Raw genomic sequence first — 23,117 nt, 5'->3', positions numbered from 1 at the left:
TAGAATACAGTAGAAGGGATATCTGGAAGAGGGTTTGAAAGAACCTGGCAAATGACCAGAGAGGAGTGAAAGAGCTTGAACTTTGAAACCTTGTTAATTCTGAGAAAAATGGTGAGGGATGCAGCTCAGGTGTTTGTTTCAAATGAATGTAAAAATTTGCACACATGGGATAAATCCCACTTGGACATGATGCATAATTCTTTTAGTGTGTTTTGGATTTGACTTGTTCGTTTTTTTGTTGAGAATTTTTGCATTTATACTCATAAGGATTACTGTTCTGTAATTTTCTTTCCTTCTTTTATCTTTATCTGGCTTTGGTATTAGGGTGATGCTGACCTCATAGAATGAGTTGGAGTGTTCCAGCCTCTTCAATTTTCTGGAAGAGTTTGAGCAAGATTGGTGTTAATTCTTGTTGGAATTTTTGGAAAAATTCACCAATGAAGCCATATAGTCCTGGGGTTCACTTTGTTGGGAGGTTTTTGATTACTGATTAAGTCTCTTTATTTGTTATTGATATGATGAGATCATGTATTTCTTCTTGAGCTAGTGCAAGTAGTTTGTGTATCGCTAGGAATTTGTCCATTTCACCTGGGTTATCTAAGTGAAATCTGTTGGCATACAGTTGTTTATAGCGTCTTCTCACAATCTTTTTATTTTGGGGGGGGCAGTAGTAATGTCTTCCTTTCATATCTGATTTGATTTATTTGCATTCTTTCTTTTTCTTTTCCTTTGTCAGTCTAGCTAAAGGTTTGTCAGACTGGCTAAAAGATTTAATTGGTCTTTTCAAGGAACCAACTTATGATTTTGTTGATTCTATTGTTTTTTCACTCTAATTCATTTATCTCTACTATAATCTTTCTTCCTTCCTTCTGTTCATTTTTAGTTTAGTTTTCTCTTCTTTTTCTAGATTCTCCAATTGTGAGGTTAGGTTTCTGACTTGAGATCCTTCTTCTGTTTTAATCTAAATATTTATAGATATTTCTTTCTTTCGCAGCACTGCTTTTGCTGCATCCCATAAGCTTTGGTATATTTGCTTTCATTTTCTTTTAACTTAAGGTATTTTCTAATTCTCTTTGTGATTTCTTCCTTGACCCATTGGTTGTATAATAATGTGTTAATTTCCACATATTTGTGAATTTTCCAGTTTTGTTACTGACTTCTAGGTTCGTTCCATTGTGATAGGGAAAGATACACTGTATTTTTAAATTTATTGAGAATTGTTTTGTGAACTAAAGAACATATTTCTGCTGCTATATGGTGAAGTGTTTTATATACACCTATACGTCTTATTGGTTTATACTATCATCCAAGTCTTCTATTTCCTTATTGATCTCCTGTCTATATGATCTCTCAATTAATGAAAATGTATTTACTATAAAGTAGTCTCCTACTTAATGCAGAACTGTCTATTTCTCTCTTCAAATCTGTCATTATTTGCTTCATATATTTTGGGGCTCTGCCATTAGGTGCATATATATAATTGTTCTACTTTATTGTGTAATTGACCTCCTTATCAGTATATAGAGACCATCTTTTTTCCTCATAACAGTTTTTTAATTAAAGTCTATTTTATCTGCTATTTATTCAGCTAGTTTCGCTCTCTTTTGGTTACTATTTGCATGGTGTATGTTGTTTTCCATCCTTTCACTTTCCATGTACTTGTGTCTGTGAATTTAAAGTGAGTCTCATGTAAACTTCCCACTTCTGAACCCCAACAGCTACTGAAGTCTTAGTGTGAGTTTTCAGTTGAGTTATACAGTCCTAGCCACATGCCTAGAGAGTTACGTAGAAAGAAATCATTATCTACAGTTTTGGAAGTCTTTAGCGAACATTTAACATCTATCTTTTTAATGAATTGGTAACAATTGTGTATTGGTGCCTTCAACTCCCGTCAGTGTAGGACTTTCAATTTAATCTCCAGTGGCTTCTTCAGGCCCAGACACCTGAACATACAAAACCATGGGAAAAATATCATAAAGCCAATCAAACAGTACAGTCCAAACATCCATAGGTTTTTAAAAAGTGAAAACATATAATGAGTGCCTTAAATGCATTTTTCTGTTATTCATGTTCTAAATAAGATTTTATAGAATTATATAGAAAGAAGCATGGAGAAACATGTTAGAAATCCCACCCATTTTATAACTTTTTCAGGCTACAACCATTTTGAACTAAGCATAAAAACCTACAAGTTACCTAGAGAGAAAAGGACTGTGTAGGAAGGAACATGAATTTGTAGAGAGATGACGTAGTTTCCAATACCAAATATCTCCTGTGTTGCTAGGTTCTATTACCAATAGCTTCAAAAGAACTTTTGTCATTAGATGTTCATTAATGTAGTCACTGGTGATGTAGCTTAAATACTGACCTTTACCATGTAGAAGATGATGAAATATACTATATCATGCTTTACTGTTTGCAAAAATGTTGAGAGGTTGAAATGTAAAATACTACAGATCAAATTAATAAATTTTCTCAGATGAGAACACTAAAAAGAAATCACTTATGAGGCACAACAAAATTTTTTAAATGTCAATTATATATTGTGTCTCTTAATGTGATTTCCTAAAACTCTGAAATGATAAGGATGAATAATATTATGAGTTTTATACAATGGGTTGTTCATTTATCATTAAAATGAAGCTAAGCTATGGTATCTTCTCAGAAAAGCAAAAATGCTTTTATGTTGTTTTGCTTCAGTCCAGCAAGTAGATGAAAAAATTGGAAATGTACTTATAGAATATTTCTTACAAAAGTAACTTCTTACATTCTGACCTACCATTATGACAGTTTCCAATGGGACTGCAATGTCCATATTTTATTTTCAGAATAGGTTTCCAACTAGCTACACAAAATTGAAAACAAAAACATTTTTTCAATAGTTTTTTTTTTTAATCCCAATGACTTTAATACAAGAAATCAATAATATATAAAAACTCCTGGCTCAAAGGCACTATGCTTTATTTCTTGTCTTCCAAAAAATTCTTATAAATTATATTAGCCTTCCTAGTCAACACTCTACAATTCTCTTGTAAAGTTACAACAATTTTTGGCAGGTTCATTTCCTATTTTGGTGAATTTTTATATGGCTTTGAAACATTATCAAGTCAATAGATACTTATTAACATACTGAATACTTACATGTATTTCAAAAAGAACATAATATTTCATTTGGTTTCTTTTATTATTAATCCTCTCATGATTTATTCTTTGCAAATTAGATATAAAATATTCAATGTTTTAAGTATAGTTTTATTTATATGAGAGTTTGCTTATTTAGCTTCACAAAACACTTCATATTGTGGCAATGTATTTTTCTCAATAGCAAATGTGTAATATGTGCATTTGAAAAACAAAATATCACAATGATGACTATACCCTGTGATAAATTGTGGAATAATTACTACACCTGAATGAGTCTGAAGAGGTTGACAAATCAGTAAAAATAAAAGGTGTATGGGGAGCAGATGAGGCTCAAGCAGTTGAGTGTCTGCTTCCCACATGGGAGGTCCCAGGCTTGGTTCCCAGTGCCTCCTAAAAACAAACAGACAAAAAACAACAAACAACTCAGGGAGCCGATGTGGCTCAGTGGTTGAGTGCCGGCTTCCCACATATGAGGTTCGAGGTTCAGTTCCTGGTCCTGGTACCTCAAATAAATAAACAAACAAACAAACAAATAAATAAAGTAACACTTGAAATACATGGTCCACAAACTTCTAAAACACCACACAAAGGTACATTTTCAAGACTAATGAGTATTAATTTCACCAACAAGCACAATGATTGAGATCCAGGAGATGGTTCCCTTCAGACTATCACTCGTAGTTTTTTTTACTCTTTCCACACTGTAATACCTACATATTGTGTTAAAATAGTAAATGTATCAATGATAAATGAACTCAGAAGATTTCAATGTGGTCCCTTCTACAAACAATCATTTTTTGCAGGAAGCAAATGTTATCTTGTGAGTTCTATGTCTCCCTCATTAGCAGGCTGTTTGATTTAGGAAAGCTACTCTTTTCTCTTCAGGCCTCATTTAGTTTATTTATCAAAGGGGACCAAAATAATCGCTTAATTTGTAAGGGTATTGTGGGACCCCAGTGCTTTTCCATCCTAAATCTATACCTCACAGAGAATACCTTATACAGACTACCATATAAATTATTGTGCCAAATAATATTTACAATGAAATGCTGATGATATTTGTTTCTACTTTTCCATACTAAAGGAATCATTTCCCATCCTTTTCTTTTTTTTTTTTTTTGAAACATAAATTCACCAGTTTTTTGCAAGTTGTTCCCCCAATTTTTCTTTCTGTGGACTCAGTAAAATATCTTTTTCTCTCTCCCTGACTTCCTGCATAACAGTTACCTTAGTTCCAATATATACCTTCACCATGAACATTGATTACAGACAGAAGATTCTCAGAGAAACACAGAAGACAAATGGAAAAAGAAAGCCTAGCTGATAGTGGTCTTTCCAATTCTATTTTCAGGTCTAATTGTGACAGAATTCCCATTATAGAGATTTAATTTAAAATCGCTTCCATAGATTAGGAGAACAATGTGGAAAACTATGAAGTAAAGGAAAAGTCAATTTAGAAATTTTTCTCCTGAAATTTCTCAAAATTTTCTACCAACTTGTGCTCAAAATATTAGACGTAACTCAGAATAAGATCAAGATATCTAATAAGGTGGGTCAAGATCGCCCTATTCAGCATCCACTCCCCACAGCTGAAAACAGGTGACTAATAGGTCTGTATGAACACGTAAACCTGCTTTTATCAAAACATCAAAATAGAAGGAACCAGAAATCATAGACCAAATAATATTTGTGGCGAAAATCATACCAGTGTTATAAGAACAATAAACTTCGGCCTGGAGAATTTGACACGAGTCATTCTGACAGGGTAAAGCAGCTGTGATTTCCAAACAAGGTGCAGAGCTTCAGATGTGGAGTTCTGGGATTCAACATTCTATGCTTATTTTAATCACATAATTTGCAAATAGGAACCTGATCCCAAGTTCACTTTTCAGCACTGCTGTTAATTTGAACAAAAATGAGCTTTCAACTAGATACGGACAAGGTCATGTAAACTATTTTTCTTCCCAAGCCAAATAACACCTCTTCTTGAGCGATGGCTTCTTGCTCTCCAAAGATGTCCCTTAACCCTCTTGGTTACTCCCAGTTCCTGAACAGTTCCTGAGATAAGCAATTAATGAACAGACTCTGCTTTATGACAATACCCAATCTGAACCCATTCCTTGCTTCTTTTAAAACAGTCAGAATTATTCAGCAAAATTTCAAACCCTATAATCTCTTCTCCAACCCCTCTTACTTATACATGCCTATGGTTCATCTGGGGTGTGCTTCCTTCCTGCAGCAAATTTAAAAAGCTAGCTCAACTACAGGCATGTAAGGTGCTGGTGGTCTCTGGCTGATGGGTATTATCATCATAGAGAATCATGGAATATGTCCTCAATTTTCAGAAGACTTGCTTTTGCTGTGAACAACTGTTTCTACAGAATCCTGACATCAAGCCTACTTTGATATCCTCACAGTGACTTTCCCAAACAGGATTCTCACTCCCCAAATGTGAAAACAACACTTTCATACAATTGACTCTCAGTCACGTCTACCCCTACACATTTCTAAAAATATATATTTTTTCATGTAAATTTCCTCCAAACTAATCAATTACACCTCAATTTTTTTTTTCTATTATCCTCATTCAACATCATCATTCTGTCTCAGGGCAAATCACTCAAATCGCTCCACTGTACATTTGATCTTACCCTCCAATCATTTCCATTCTCTCTATCCTTTCCTCTTCTCTCTCAATTTACCAGTGCCTTCCCTTGGTTTGGGCATGTCCATGTTTCCTCAATCTACTGGGTCCACATCACACTACAATTCCAGCTAACTTTCTTTACTTAAAACTTTTTAAAGGAATAATTTACATTTGTTATCTTCACTTCCTCTTTTTCCTTAATATGATCAGACTGGTTTTCTCTCCATTTTTGCAGAAATGTTTTCTCCAAGATCCACAATTGCTCCCTAATGGCAAATCCATAATTTTCATTTTAATACTACTGTAGAGTCCCACAGCAAACGACACTTTAGACCATTTGTGGAATTATCTCCTTCCTTGGCTTTTTATAAGACTTCACTCCAGCTTGTGCATCTATGTCCCAGACAATTCATCTCTGAGTCTCCTCATTGCTCCCTATGCTGAGCCATCTTAACAATAAGCTATCCCAGCTTTCTGGCATCATTGCTCTTCTCTTCTTGTTCTATGTATTCACTCCCATAAATTAACTTAATCACCTCTATGCAGATTATTCCCAAATCTATATCATGTCCTCATTACTGAATTCTATATCCATTTTTCCAACAGCTTCATTTACATTTAGTCCTGCCAACATCCCAAATTGCAAAGATTTAAAACAAATAATCACTTTTCAAAAAATAAATATTCCTGCATCATTGTCCTGGTTACAGGCATCATCATCTTTTTCATACTCAAGCCAAACATTTATAGTTGTCAAAGACTGTTGTGTCGCCTACATTTGTTGCATTCATTCCATCACCAATTTTTATCAATTCTTCATTCAAAATCTTTCTCATGCCATTGTTCCCTTTGCATCCAAATGTTATTTTATTTATATCTTCAGCACCTCTCAATGGGGATGCTGCATTAGCATCTGACCAGTCTTCCTTTAATCTCCCGTCTTTCCATTTATCCTTCACTCTGCGACAAGTTTAATGTCTGTGCAGTGTTCCATATTTGTTGTTTATGTGTAATCATATATAATATATATACAATACAACACATAAAATAATGCACAAATATATCTTGTGATACATGCATGATGATGCATCACAATTTCCTCAGATATATTGATCTATAGAATAAAATCACAAATCCTCACTAAGAAGTTCAAGGCCTTCAATAATTTGGGCTTCTAGGACTGCTCATTTGCATATATCAGCACCTCTTTCCCACCTATCCCCTACAAGACACTATCTAACTTCTAAGCACACTGGATAATTAAGTGCTCCTGATACATGGTGTGCAATTTCATAATCACTTTTATTCATACTTTTTCCTCAGGAAGAATATTCTTTCCCTTTTGCCCACTTAAGAGGTTCTATCGTCCCATCACACCCCAACTTAAATGCCACTCTCCAAAACTGTACCTGATTTCTGAGTCAAGAATATTTGCCCCTTTTGTTCTTATTATATAACTTTATTTCTATAGTGTATCTCTTTTATGATGATTGGCATTATGTACATAATACATATATTTCCCTTCTATTAAATTAAGAGTTCATAGAGGACAGGAAATGCATCTTATTACTCTTTATAGCCCCTAAGGTCTAAAATATGCTTTTGGTTTAGACAAGTCTTAATCCCTTTGAATTTATGCATATTTACATCATACATTCTTTTCATTTATATCTAGGAAAATTAACCTTAACTCCTGAATGATTTCTCTATTCAATATTTTCACAAGTGCTGAGAAATAAAATCTATGAAATAGAAAATATTTTAATGTTAAATACTTTTAGTGGTCAGTATTTAATACTTAAACATCATTACTGACATCAAAAGTTAAAAATCAATGATATCTTAAGTTCCATAAAAGAAAAAACTGCAGTTATTTGGACTAGGAATATACTAAATTAATGAAAAGTTGTATGTAGAATAGATGTTATAATAACTAAATATCAATGCAGTTTTTTTTCATTAAGATTAAATAACTGCAACTATCAACTCAATTTGCCAGCATAAACACTGCTGACCTGCTTTAATGAATCATGTTTCTGTTATGTTTGTCAAATGTTCAAGCGAACAGCATTATATTTGAAGACAGTTTATTCACCTAAATTAGTGAATCAGTCCACTTGAAATACCTTCATTTGATGCATACACAGAGAACATGCCTACATTGATGCACTCCATCCTACATCTAACAAGTAATGTGATATTTTAGTCATGTCAATGAAAAATAATTTTTAATAATGACTGCAGAGCTCATGTTATAATATTAATATTCAGACTTCTCCTTGTTTATGTATATTTATCATCCATACATTTAGGTAAAACTTTGTAAAAAGTATTCAATATTTGGTATACACAACCTTCAATGTTTATAAGTACTTTTTAAAATTTTCTAACATCAAAGCTTCTGTTTGCAGGGTATAGCACTTTGATGGATGTAGTTATGAATTCCAAAAATATATATTGGATTATGTTTGTAATCTGGTCTGTACCTGGGGATGATTGAATTATGATTAGGGATTTGATTGGGCCATGTCATTAGGGCATTGAGTCCCCGCCCCTTGGTGGGTGGGGGCTCACAGATAGAATGCATGGCAAAGGACCGGGTTGAGGGTTTGTAAAGTTGGAGTTTCGATGTTGGAGTTTGGTGCTGAAGTCTTAAGCTGGAGCCCCAGGGAAAGAGACAAAGCCATTTGCCTGATAGTCTACAGCTGACCTTGTGGAAAAAACAGAGGAGCTGAGCCCAGAGGAACCCAGGAAGCCTGAACCCTCACAGACGTAGGCAGCCATCTTGCTCCAAATAGACTTTGGTGAGGGAAGTAACTTATGCTTTAAGGCCTGGTATCTGTACGCTCCTACCCAAATAAATACCCTTTATAAAAACCAACCAATTTCTGGTATTTTGCATCAGCACCCCTTTGGCTGACTAATACAGAATTTGGTACTGAGCAGTGGGGAGTGCTTTTCCAATTATCAAAATGCTGGAATGGTTTTATAAATGGGTAAGGGGTATTTTTTGGAGGAATTGTGAGATGCTTGGAAGAAAAGACCTACAGTGCTTTGAAGAGACTATTGATAGCAATATGGATGCTAAAGAGACTTTTTATGAAGCCTTAGAAGTAAATGATGAAACTATTATAGGAAATTGGAGGAAAGGTGATCCATATTTTAAAGTTGCAGAGAACATAGCAAAATTAATGTCTGGTGTTTTATGAAGGCAGAATTTGAAAATGGTGAGCCTGGGCATTTAGCTGAAGAAATCTCCAAAGTAAACCTGGAGAATGCAGCTTGGCTTCTGCTTGCAGCTTATAGCAAAATGCTAGACAAGAAAGATATACTAAGGAATGAACTGTCACGCACAAAGAAAACAGAAACTAATTCTGGAAATTTCAGGCATCTGGAAATCAAACTCCCAGATGAAAGTGCCCCATTTGAGGACTTAACTAAACTTGGAACTTGTAAATCAGGTTTGAAGATGCAGTTATCTAGGAAAGACTTGTGGAAAGCCTTACTATCAGTATGGCTTGGATCCCTGCTTCCTGCCTGACAAACCAACAAGCTTTTTCAGAGAGCTGTATGAAAAAAACCACTGTCAGCGTGGAATAAAGGGACATGGAAAGGAGGGATTAAAGGGGAAACCATGGAATCTGAGATCTGGAATTAGGACATCACCTTGGGCCAAGGGAGGAACCCCATCTATGTGTACAGAGAGGGTGAGTTTGCCGCAGCAGTTGAAGAGGGTGAATGTTCCCACCTGATGTTCTCAAAGAGTTTTGCTACCTCAGGGTACAGAGAGGGTGGAGCACATTTACCAAGTATTAGGACTGTTAGGATCAGCACCCCACAGGTCTGAGAGGGGTGGACTCGTTGCCCAAAGGTTGGGGAAGGCCAGGTGGTCACTCATTGCTCTGACAGGGTTGAGCCTGTATGCCAAAGATGAGGGGGATTGTTATCTTCACATCATTGTGCGAGGGGGGTTAAGACTCTAACCCAAAGATTGGGTAAGATGTGGCAATCACCCCAACACTCTTGGAGGGAGAGGTCTGGAGCTTGACACCCAGATACTTGATGAGGGTGGAACCAAGAAAATGGCCATTAGGCAAGCCCGTGGAAAGGGTGAGTTCCATAAGGTGCCAAGGAGAAGAAACCATCATCTTAAGAATGATCCTCAGACTGAAATCGAATGGAGGATTCCCTGCAGGTTTACTGAACTATAGAAGACCTGTGATTCATGTTTCCCTCCCAATTTCTCCTTATTGTAATGAAAATGTTTATCCTTTGTCTGTCCATTCGTGTATTGGAAACTGATAATTTGTTTTTTAAGTTTCAGAGGTCCATAGCAGACAGGACTTTGTCCCAAGACAAACTGTATTTCTTTAAAATGATTGTGATATGATTTAGTACTTGCATTGTTACTAATTTAGCTTTTTTTCAAATATTGTAATGTCTTTTTGGAGTTCAGAGGGTGGAATATAGCAGTTTGATATGGTTATGAATTCCAAAAATAGATATTGGATTATGTTTGTAATCTGGTCTGTACCTAGGGGTGATTGAATTATGATTAAGACTTTGATTGGGCCACATCATTAGGGCATTGAGTCCCTGCCTTTTGGTGGGTAGGGACTACAAATAAAGGCATGGCAAAGGACAGAGTTGAGGGTTTGTAATGTTGGAGTTTGATGCTGAAGTCTAAAGCCGGAGCCCTGGGGAATGAGACAGAGCCATTCGCCTGATAGTCTATAGTTGATTTAGTGGAGAGAGGCAAAGCCTAGAGAGCCTCATAGTCTACAGCTGACCTTGTGGAGAAAACAGAGGTGCTGAGCCCAGAGGAACCCAGGAGGCCTGAACCCTCGCAAACGTTGGCAGCCATCTTGCTCCAAATAGACTTTGGTGAGGAAAGTAACTTATGCTTTATAGCCTGGTATCTGTATGCTCCTACCCCAAATAAATACCTTTTATAAAAACCAGCCAATTTCTGGTATTTTGCATTAGCACCCTTTTGTCTGACTAATGCACAGGGGTATAATATTCTGTAAATTTCTAAATATCACACTGTGTCTATCCATGATTTCATGGGATTTTTAGAAATGCCTACTTTGCTTAGCCTTCTTAGGATAAGATTAGCATTGTTCATAATGAATGATCACTGAGGTACAGGCTTGGTCAAACTGACATAAAAGCACAAATAAAAGAAAAAATATCTAAAACTGAATTCATCAAAATTAAAAACCTTCATTCTTCAAAGGACACCATTAAGAACATAAAAAGAACCCTCTAGTAAGAGACTTGTATCTGAATAAAGAACTCTTACAACTCAAAAAAGATAAATAACGTAATTAGAAATTGATAAAATGTCTTAAATAGAAATTTCTCTATAGAAGATATACAAATGGCCAATAAGTACAAGAAAAGAATCTATAACATCAGCCATTAGGACAATGAAAATCAAAACCACAATGAAATACCACTTCACATCTACTAGGATGACAATCAAAAAAGACAGATACTAACAAGCATTGGAGAGCATGTAGAGATATCCAAACCCTTATACATTGCTGTTGGAAATGTAAAATGGTACAGCCACTTTGGAAAACAGTGTCGGAATTCCTCAAAAGATTGTACATAGAGTTACCATATGATCCAGAAATTTCTCTTTAGCTATATACACAAGACTTTAAAACATATCCATGCAAAAATGTATGCATCAATATTCCTAAAAGCATAATTTATAATAGCCAAAAAGTGTAAACAATACAAATGTCCATCAACTGATGAATGGGTAAAATATATGGTATAGTCATACAATGGAATATTATTTGGTAATAAAAAGAAATGTAATACTCATCTATGCTAAACATGGATGAGCCTTGAAATATTATGCTAAGTGCAAGAAGCCAGTCACAGAAGACCATGTATTATATTACTCCATTCACATGATATTTCCAAAATAAACAAATTTATACAGACAGAATGTAGAAATTAGTGGTTACCTAGGGGTGGGGACTTTTTTGGAGGGGTGGAATCGAACCCCAACTGAAGGATATTGAGTTTTCTTTCAGAGTAAGAAAATGTTCTACAATTGTGGGGATGGTTGCACAACTCTGTGGATATAGTAAATATCATTGAATTGTACGCTTTAAATGGGTGAATTGTATATTTGAATTATATCGCAATAAAAAGCTGTGATTAAAATATTTCTGTTGACAACAAAGCACTGGTACTCAACTTTAGATGATAAAGATTGCTGAACCATTTTGTGTTATATAAGAAAATATTAGTTTTAAATTCAATGTACAATAGAATTATGTTGAATTTTATTTTAATACAGATGTGTCAACTTGACTAATGGATGAATAGTACTAATCTTCTGTCAACCCAGTATAGAAGTAACCAAGGACTTTCAAAAGCAAGAAAAAAAAATGCTGATTTGTTAAACAGGCAAATATATTCATCAGTGGCATTTCCAATTCATTTAACCATCTCACCTTTTCCTTACTTTAAACCTATGGATTTCTGGAAATTTAATACAAATAATTTGTATTTTTTAATCTCTTCAGTACTTAACTATTCATAGGCAGGGGAGAGAGAGAAAGAGAGCCACAAAGAGAGAAAGGTATGCTTCACATGAAAGAATACCAATATCAACAAAGGTGTAGGTAAATATGTGAACTAAAACATGCATGCATGCATACATAAGTATGTACATACATGTTAATTTCCTCATACAACACCATCTAAAATATATCTCATGACTGGAAAAGCATTATCGTTTGGAGTTTGAAATGATTTTCAGTCTCTCCCTAGCTCTTTCTGATGGTAATGTGTGTGTGGACAAGGGTGAAAGTAACTATGTTACAGGTTGAGAAGGAGAGGAATTAAGAGTAATAGCTTGTCTAATGAAAATCACACTGGTTTATTTTCCTTCTCTTTCCCTTAGACTAGGTATTCTCCCACTGGTGCACACTTTTACTACATCCTCTTATTTTTATAATATAACACTTGCCATTACTGTTTGGTTAAATGCTGTACATCTCCTGAGCTTAGCACAGTATCTTGCAGATAGGAGGTTCTCAACAAGTATCTACTGAATAAAGGAATGAATGATTTGTAATCCTTTAATTGAATGTCTCCCATTTTCCTTAGACTGTAAGTAATATGAGGTCAGGAGCCATAAATTCATTGTTCACTCTCAATTTCCAATGTTTAGCACATTGACTGGCACATAAAGATTAGGTACTCAATGGATTTCTTTAAACAAGTGAATGATTATATAAAGTTATATACATCATCATTATTGGCACTTACTATCAAAGTATCCCCATTATTCTACCCAACTAAAGTCCATTTTATAAACTGTTGCCAAATCAACCTTCCTAAAGTACAATTCTGTTTGTATTGGTTTAGTACTTATGAATATTGATCACTTAACACTGACCAGTGAGGAAGGTCTAAACTTAAAGAACTTTAGGAGAACATTACTTATTCTCTAATACTCTGCATTCTCACAAAAATGAATCTACTCTCTACAAATGAAAAGTCATTCGTTCACATTCTCTCTCCCTCTCCTCCCTCTTCCTCTCCCGCTCTTAATTCCCCCATCCTCCCTCTACCTTCTCTTCCTCCTCTCAAACATATTTTGTAATCTATACCTTCTTGTGCCTCTCACCACCTTCTACTTTGTAGGATTTCTGATGTGCAACTATTTGCTTGTATAATTGTCATATATAATTATATATATTATATATATGTCCTCTTATCATATTTTTTCCCCAAAAATTGATTCATTCACATTTATTCTATGAAGATAAATCCTTGGAATGCAGATTACAGTCTCCTTGTTCAGATTTAGCAGTCAATGCTTTCTGCTTCATTACTTAGCCAATTTCCTTGAACCTCAGTTTGGAGCAGCCCCAGGTCCCATTCTTTCCCCAGAAAGGAGCTCAGATACCTATGCTTTTATCAGAAGATTCTTGAGAGAGATTCTTTATCTTAGTTATCATTTGCATGCCCTAGAGCACCACATACAGTTTTTCACAAGATAAGAGTTTAATAAATGCTTGTTTACTGCATGGTGTAGTTGCTGCACGCTCATATTTTTTTTAATTGAACACACATATAAATCTGACATTTCCTTTGGACGGATTATTCTAAACTCTTTATAGTGCAACACATAAGCAGACTGAAAATGCCCTCAGCCTTGTGATCTGCAGCTTCCTTTCTGCTTTGTCAAGGGAATGACAAGCAAACATATTCTTTCAAAACCTGCCAGGCAGAAAAAGCTTATGATGTTTAGAGAATCCAAAAGCCTAAATGAATATTGGGAGACTTCACCAATCCCCGACCCCCCCCCCCCCCCATCTTCCAAATAGATCTTTCCCTTTGTGCTTAAGGGCCTCACATTTTAGTCAAAAATACGTGTTTTCCAGTTCTCACTACATTGATATTTCTGTCACAGTGCTCATTGCTTAGTGTTATTATCTAGTTCTTGTCTGTAGCTCACTAACCACAGGAGACAATGATTTGGCAAAATATGATCTTATTTCATGATGTAGTTTATAATCAAAATTAGAATTCTGGCATAAAAAGTCTCTGCCATATATTTACTGCAGATATTGGCTGGTAAAAATTATCCTGCGTTACTTGCTTTCTCAGGTATGTGGACAAAATGCACAGTAATTCCTTTCGTATCTTCCCTACCCTTAGCATTTCACCAAAAATAGGATACAAGCACAAACTACATTCATTACACAAACATGCATACAACTGCTTACATTTGTAAACATAAAATATAACTTTAGAGTTTAAAATGCTTCATTAAGAACTAAAAATATTTCTGTGCTTCAGTATGAGTTTTTACTTGTTTATTTGTACTTTTGCTAGAAGAGTTTATCAAATTTTGGTTAATATACAGCAATATTTATCAGAGAATTGAGTTTTCTACCTGATTTTCTGATGGCTTACATCTTGATATCTTTCAACTACTGTATTAGTCGGCCAAAGGAGTCTTGATGCAAAATACCAGAAACTGGTTGGTTTTTATAAAGGGTATTTATTTGGGGTAGGAGCTTACAGTTACCAGGCCATAAAGCATAAGTTACTTCCCTCACCAAAGTCTATTTTCACATGTTGAAGCAAGATGGCTGCCGACGTCTGTGAGGGTTCAGGCTTCCTGGGTTCCTTGGCGCTCAGCTCCCATTTTCTCCACAAGGTCTGCTGTAGACTATTAGGTTCTCTAGGCTTTGCCTCTCTATACAAGGTCAGCTGTAGACTACCAGACGGATGGCTCTGTCTCTTTCCTGGAGGCTCCAGCTTAAGACTTCAGCATCAACTCCAACATCAAAACTTCAACATTAAGAACCCCCAACTCCATTCTTTGCCTGCCTTTCATCTGTGAGTCCCCATTCAACACCCACCACCAAGGGGTGGGGACTCAATGCCCTAATCATAACTCAATCATGCCAGGTACAGATCAGATTATAAACATAATCCAATATCTATTTTTGGAATTCATGACCACATCAAACTACTACAACCACTAAAGCAGGAATTTACCCAACTGTTGACCATAATACATTTATTAAAATTCTTCATCAGTGAACATGCCTGTAATTATATAAACACAGGCATGGATCTAAAAGTAGATGAGATTGTGAAATCATGCTGACATCAAGGGTCCTTTGATTGGATGTGATGAAGCCACTTTTTCTCTGTGTTTTTTTCCCAAAAAAAATTCACAACCCCGTGTAATCATGAGAAAAATGTCAGATAATTTACTCTGGGGGTATAATCTGCAGGATATCTGGCCAGTACTCCCTAAGATAGTCAAGGTCATGAAAAATAAGAAAAGACTGAGAAACTCACAGACCGAAGAAGAAAACTAAATGAAAAGTGGTACCTTAGATTGGATTGGACATTAAAATGACAACTGGTAAAATCCAAATAAAGACTAGAGATTATTAATACTGATGTATCAATGTCTGGTTTCTTCATTTTGACAAATGTACCACGGTTATTCACGATGTTAGTAATGTGGCGAGATTGGGTGAGAAGTATTCAAGAATTCCCCTTACTATCTTTATTAAATTTTTCTGTAAATAAAAGTATTCCAAAAATAAAGTTTAATTTTTAAGTAGATAATACCTTTGTTGATAATAAATACACCTGCATAATCAATTCTCTTCATAGCAAAATACCACTTAACAAAAAAATTCTAATTATTATGTCATAAGTAGTTGGTGTCATAACAAAAACGAAGTTGTCAATTAGGATAAAAATATTATTAATCATGTTAGTGAAAAAAGGAAGTGCTTAATCACTGAACTTATTTGTGAAAATAGTGTACCATTCTCCTTATCCCTCCTTATACATTTAAACAACTTCAATTATCATATCATAATTGAAATTATTAAAATATCAATTTAAACTCAGGCATATGTTTAAAGGACTATATGACTCAAGTGCCCAGGACACAACATAACATGCTCAAGATAACTCTAAAATCACAACAGATGGACAAGGATGATGTGAATGCATTTTCTTGCCATATTTTTATGCTCTTGGCATACACAAAAATTAATTACAAGCATGTCCCTCTTTCAGGAAGCCTGCATTCCTTTGAGCCTGGCGGATGTCTTACTATTAGCAAAGTCTCTTGCCATAAAAGTAGAAGTGAAGTTAGGAGATGGGGCAGTATTATTTACCTTCTTCAACAACAACAAAAAGTCAAGTTTGCCTTCACATCATTTTCATGGAAATGAATTTCTGTGCTGGAGCAGTTTCCCAGGGCCAAACAAAGGTGTTGTAAAGATCACCTTTCCTTTGGAACAGTGGTTCTCAAAGTATGGTGTCTATAAAGCAGCATCAGGATCTCCTGGGAACTCCTACTGAATTAGAAACTCTACAGAGAGGCCCTGCAATCTGTGTTTGAACAAGCCCCACAGATGATTCCAATACAGTCAAATGTGAGAACCATTACTTTACCATGAAAGCAATTTGAAGTAGGAAACAACTGCTTTTACAGCATGAAAATACTCACTGATACACAGACTTATCTTTGTAGTTGGCAAATCATAAATACTGCTCAAGTGCCAAACTCCTTTTCACAACCTGCTTCAGTTTTTCCTTTATATTTCAGTACTGAGGTGATTGAAAATATTCCAGACTTTGGCACTATAGTTTAATGGATAGATTGCATTCACATTCTGGAAGGAAATTAAGATTTAGGGAAACTGTTAAATATAAAAGAACAATGAAAACTAAAAGATTAGCCCAAAGATGGAAATGGTCAGTTAAACTGCTTTGGTTAAATTAAAAATTTATGGTGTGTGAATATTATTCATCTTTCTTTGGAAATCTGCTCTCCCTTCAAATGGTGTTTTAATAAAGTGTTTGCCAGTGGCCAAAACAAATAATCAAATGCAGTTGTGGTCTGCTGAGAAAGAGTGACAGTATAAATAGGCTTGGACACAGTTGACCAAGGGAAATGCTGTAGTCGAGAATATTTATTTGGTTTTGCCATGACTGTTCAATTACCCAAATCTTCTCTATCCATACATATCTCTTCCCTTTACTTAGAATAGCCATTCATCCTACTTGTCCATCTGGCAAACCCTTGCCTTTCAGGCCTAAAGCAGATGCTACTTCTCTCTTGGTTCTTCCTTTAACAGAAAATTCTAACAAAATTAATAATTCCTCTCTTACTGTTACCAAACTATTGACTTCACCACCACTACCCTTGTCCATGCTAACATCATCTCAAACCTGAGTGTTTTCATTTCCTCATCGATAAAGCAAATACAGTCATACCTTGGTATTCGACTACTTTGAAACTCACTGAATTTGGTACTTGACACATTTTGATGTGAAAATTTTATCCTGGTACTCACTGTTTGTCTGCAAGCTAGAACTTGATGTTGATTGCCTTGTGACTCGCTACCTTTTCCAGCAGAAACAAAGGGTCACCCGTTAGTCCTACGGTAGCTCTCACCCTATGTACATCATATTACAGTCTTAGCTTCTGTGGTCATTTTGCATATTTTTGCTTTTTTATCCTCATCATGGGTCATAAAAAAAATGAGTAGTGATAGCGCTGAGCAGAAAAGAAAATTACTTTGTACCATCATTGAGAAAAAAATAAAAAGAAATAATAGGTGAATATGAGAGCAGTATCTGCATTACTGATCTTGCTGGGGAATACGGTATGCTGAGAACAATGGTCTCTGCCATCACTAAGAATAAAGAAGTGATGAAAACGACTGATGTTGGGAAAGGAGTTAAAGAAGTAACAAAGCAGCATTTCCAAACACTTGAGGAAGTTGAAAAGCTGTTATTAATTTGGGTAAAGGAAAAGGAGTTAGCAGACAACAGTGTATCAGAAGCTGTGATATGAGAAAAAACAAAAGTGTTTCTCATCCTGATCTTTTGAAAAACAAACCAGAATTCCCGAGTGATAAATACCAAAATTTTTAAGGCCAGCCACAGCTGATTTGATTATTTTTTAAAAAGATTAATTTTATTATTTCTCTTCCCTTTCCGCCCCACCCCCATTGTCTGCTCTCTTGTGTCTATTTGCTGTGTGTTCTTCTGTGTCTCTTTGCATTCTTGGTGACACCAGGAATCTGTGTCTCTTTTTGTTGCATCACCTTGCTGAGTCAGCTCTCCATGTATACGGCGCCACTGCTAGGTGGGCTGCACTTTTTTTGCTTGGGGCGACTCTCCTTATGGGGTATACTCCTTCCTTGTGGGGCTCACCTACATAGGAGACACCCCTGCATAGCATGGCACTTCTTGCATGCAGCAGCACTGCATGTGGGCCAGCTCACCACACAGGCCAGGAGGCCCTGGGCTCAAACCCTGGACCTACTATATGGTAGGCGGATGCTCTATCCGTTGAGCCACATCCGCTTCCCTGATTTGATAATTTTAAAAAGAGGAGTGGCATTCATAGTGTCATGAGGCATGGTGAGGCCGCGAGTGCTAATAAAAAGGCTGCTCATGAATTCCAGTCCATGGGTCTGGAGGTTGATGCTGATGTTGAGGAGTTAGTGGAGGAACATGGAGCTCAGCACTGAGGAGTTACAGGAACTAGAGATGGAGCAGAAACAAGAGGCGGTTGAAGAGATTTCTTCAGGTGAGGAGGAGATAAGGAGGGATGTCCCCAGCTTTTGATAAAAGAAATGTGTGCAAAATGGGCAAACAAAACTGTGTGGAGAAGTTCCATCTGGACAAAGTTCTGACAAGCAGTAATGTGAATTCATTGAATGACCAAAGAACTTCACACTTTTGAGGAATTTGAAAAGAAAGAAACAGTCCTCACTGGATAAGTTTTTAGTGAAGGCGACAAAGACTATGCCAGAGTCTGTGATGCAAGTTGAAAAAAGGTCGAAAAGAGAACACCTGAAGTGCAAGTGCCCGATGTTCAAATGGAGAGGGACTCTCCTCTCAAGCAACACTCCATGTAACCTCTCCTCCTCACCACTCTCCTCTCACCATCCCATTAGGCCATGGACTCTTCTTAGTACAGATAAAGTGAAGTTTTTATTTTATTTAATCTTAGTATTTATTAATTTTTAGGTTTAATTCTCATGTAAAGTAATGATACACAGCCCTATCTTTTTACATATTGCCTTAAATATGTACATTGTCTTTGGTTTGGGAATGCATTAAATTTATTTACATTATTCCTTACGGGAAAATTATGTTTGGTACTCATCATTTTTGTACTTTTTTTACCTTCTGGAACCAATTAACGTTGAATAACAAAGTACCAATGTACCATGCAATGGATTGGCTTAAATAATGGGATCTAATTGGCACATGGTTTGGAGGTTAGGAGAAGTTGAAAATCAAGGCATCTTCAAGGGGTTACTCTCTCCCAGAAGACTGTGGCATTTGGTGGCTGACTTTTTTGTCATGTGGCAAGGCATGTGGCAGCCTGTCCTGGCTTCTGCCTTCTCTTTTGGGTTCATGTTCAGCTTTTGGCTGCCCTCTGGCTTTTCTGACTTTCACTCCCTTTGTAAAGGACTCCAGTAATCGGGATTAAAGCCCAATTTGATCCATTAGAGCCACACCTTAATTTATGTAACTACTTGAAGAGATCTTATTTATAAAGGCCCCCTCCCCACACACACACACGAATGGATCATGTTTAAAAACATGTATTTCTGGGGTGCATAGCATCAAGCCATCACATTGGGTTGCTGAAATAATCACCTGACATCTTCCAGTAGCCCCTCTGCTCTTGGATCCAATTTTTCTCCATATGCCAACTCCCACACAAAACCTTCCCATGATCCTTCACTGCTAGGTTAAAGACAAAAATCCTCACCAAAGCCAAGAAGCCCTTACTTGGTCTTACCACTGCCCCATCTTATGCCCACTCCTCTGTGCTCTTGTCATATTGGCTTCTGTGAACATTCCCTACTATCCGTGGTCACCTCCTCCCAAGGGCCTTTGTATGTTTCCCTAGGATATGTCTTTCCTCCCCATCCCACCAAGTTATGTTCTATACAATCTTCAATGATTAATTCTTCAGAGAAACCTTTGAGGAATTTCCAGAAGAACCTTTGTGTTCTCCCTTCGATGTAATTTTGCTTGTTTGTGTGTGATAAAAATATCAGTTTTGGAGTCAGACAACCTGGATTTTAATATTGGTTATGCTTATTAGCTGTGCGATAACAGGCAAGTTCTTACCCTCCCTGTTCTCATTCCCCATATCTGTACAACGGGAGTTATAGTATGGCTTATTTTATAAGGCTGCTTGAGGAGGAATCATTGAATTAATAGTGTTTCTTACAGTGCTGATATTGAGAAAATGCTTGCATTATTGTCATTTTTTTGTCACTATTATTATTACTGTTAGCTCCATCACATTATAAGTACTTTAAAGGAAAGGGCTGTTTTTGCTTTTGCTTGCCTTGCCTCACAGCCTGATGGTGCATAGCTGGCTTTCAATAAATATTTGTTTAATAAACACATGATTATTTCCATTATTAAATGAGAATATATTAAAATAATTATCAGTTCTTTCATATGTTTGTCCAGTACATATGCTAACTATTAATTGATGGGATCATATCAAAATCATCTGGTTTGCCTGCATCACTCAAAATACTGCCTGACATATAATAAAAATTTGTTGAATGAGTAACCAAATTCAGAAATAAATTAACAAAAGTGTGAATTAATGAATTGACTTAAAACTATTTTCTTCCAAAATTTATGTAACTACTTGCATTTTGAGTGAGGCAATATTAGCTTGAAAGGGCTGTAATGGAATGTATCCCCCATTAATACACAGCCTAGAGAAAGAGTCCTCAGATTTGAGAACACAGGTAACTAAAGGAAAGAATAGAAGTTATGGGACTCCTATTTTAGATAAGAAATTCTGGCCTATATTAATTCAGATTAAGGATTAAAAACTGATCTGAACAGAGAATCACTTGTCTCTCAACTTATTTCTGCCTATGTTGATAATTCCTCCATTATGCATACACAAATGTATTCACACAGTTCTAAGAAAAGAAGCGCGACTGTAACAGCAGTTCATTGTTGATGAGAATTCTGAAAAGGGCAGGAGCACACATGGTTTCCAGTGTGCATGTATCAGGGCTTTCTATCATACTCAGTCGTGAATCATACTTGCTTTGCACCATCGCTCTTAAGAATTTCAGTTTGCCACTTCACTGGCCAATGTCAGAAGTGTGAAAGTAGAAGATAAAGTAGTAAATTTCTTTCCACCTCTCCTGAATACTAGGACACAATCCCCAGTCACAAATCAGGTAATTCTAAAGTTGATATTATTAATATGCTATTTATTTACTTGTCCATTTAGATTCCCATGGTATTTTGGATGTTTAGGAAAGACCGGTGATACTGAGAATAGTGAACTCATTATTCAAAAAAGTAAAGCTAAACTGTCAGGTCCTAGAAACAATATAAAGTAATCAAAAATTGGACTGGGGTGGAGTGGTTATATGTCACTATCGAGCTTTGTTATTTGGTGATAAGTAATCTAAAATCAACCTTCCAGAAATCTACTTAGCTGCAAAATGAGGATATTAGTCAATGGTAGATGATATCTAAGTATTAGAAGGCTTTATAACTATAATGTCACTCCTTGTCTATAGCCTAACATAAAACTGTTATGACATATAGTTGGCAAAATGTCATTTTTCAATATCAAATATCATTGGGCCTCAGAAAAAAGTACATCCTGTTTAATTTTTTAAGTCTTTCAAACTTTTTACCTTAGAACTTTCTTTCCTTGAGCTTATCTCTTGCCTTAATTTATAATGAGGTCTCAGAGCTCATGTACCTGGTCAAAAATATAATTCACAGAGAACATTAATCCAATAACTGCTGAAAATGTTATTTAGAAATCAAAGCCAGAAGTATAACTAAAAACTAATAAATTCACAGATTAGCAGATAATAGTCAATTTCATTTATCATTCAGATAAGCAATTGTTACATCTGCAAAAATATGAAAAGAAGAAGAACTTCATAAACTATTTAAATGAACGGTCACTGGTCCAGTAAAGTCCAATAGTGTATCTGTATTTGGCTAATAGTAGTGTAACATTCCAGAAGTAAAAGCAAAGGCCAAAGTTCCAGTCAGTAATCCCTTAAATAAGCCACTTTGCTGGAGCCTAGAGAACATTTCAGATTGATAAAACACACAAAATACTTTTTCTTGTTGTAAAGTTCATTTCAGGTCCTTTCCTCAAAGAGTCCACTCCTATGTGCATGCCAGGTTTCTCACGTGTGTATGTATGTGTATATGTGTGTATGTAGCTCCTATCATACTACAAAGTCACTCAATGAACAACACAACCTGAAGAAGTATGCCTAAGGAATTCCAGCAGTTGAAATGCTGTCAAACTCAGGATGAAGAGGGTGCTCTATAGAGCTAGTAGGTGCACAATAGAGAAAGAGGGGTCAAGATAAAGTATTTGAATGCTTAAAAGAGAAGCACAAGCCCTTGAATGAGCAGAAAAACAGCATCATATGTAACGGTCCAGTGTGAACAGAAAGATGTTTAGGGAGCTGCAAGCTGAAAGTATGAAGCAGGAAAAAAAATTTCATCCACAGAAGGAGAAGGCAGCTTATAAATTTTATTCAGTAAGGATAGGAAAGCCCTTTAGCAATTAGAATTGGTAATTATAAGAGATTAATTTGCCAGGATAAAACATATTCCAGAAAAGTGGAGAAAACCACAGTTAGGTCATAGAGAAGGCCTTTCCCTCTGTAGAGAGGTAGGCTTTGTATTCTGACAAACTTACATATAAATTCTACTCTATCTTATTATTTATGTGACCTTGAGGAAACACAAC

The 23,117-nt window shown here is 35.9% G+C and overlaps 1 protein-coding gene across 3 annotated transcripts in view; it reads right to left on the bottom strand.

Annotated features, from left to right (window-relative positions):
- NALF1 (NALCN channel auxiliary factor 1) overlaps nt 1–23,117 on the bottom strand; it is a 687,255-nt gene that overhangs the window by 615,502 nt on the left and 48,636 nt on the right. The gene's annotated exons all lie outside the window — the stretch shown is intronic.

This window comes from Dasypus novemcinctus, chromosome 15, assembly GCF_030445035.2.
Source record: "Dasypus novemcinctus isolate mDasNov1 chromosome 15, mDasNov1.1.hap2, whole genome shotgun sequence".
Lineage (NCBI taxonomy): Eukaryota > Metazoa > Chordata > Mammalia > Cingulata > Dasypodidae > Dasypus > Dasypus novemcinctus.
This window is presented reverse-complemented; position numbering and strand designations above follow the sequence as displayed.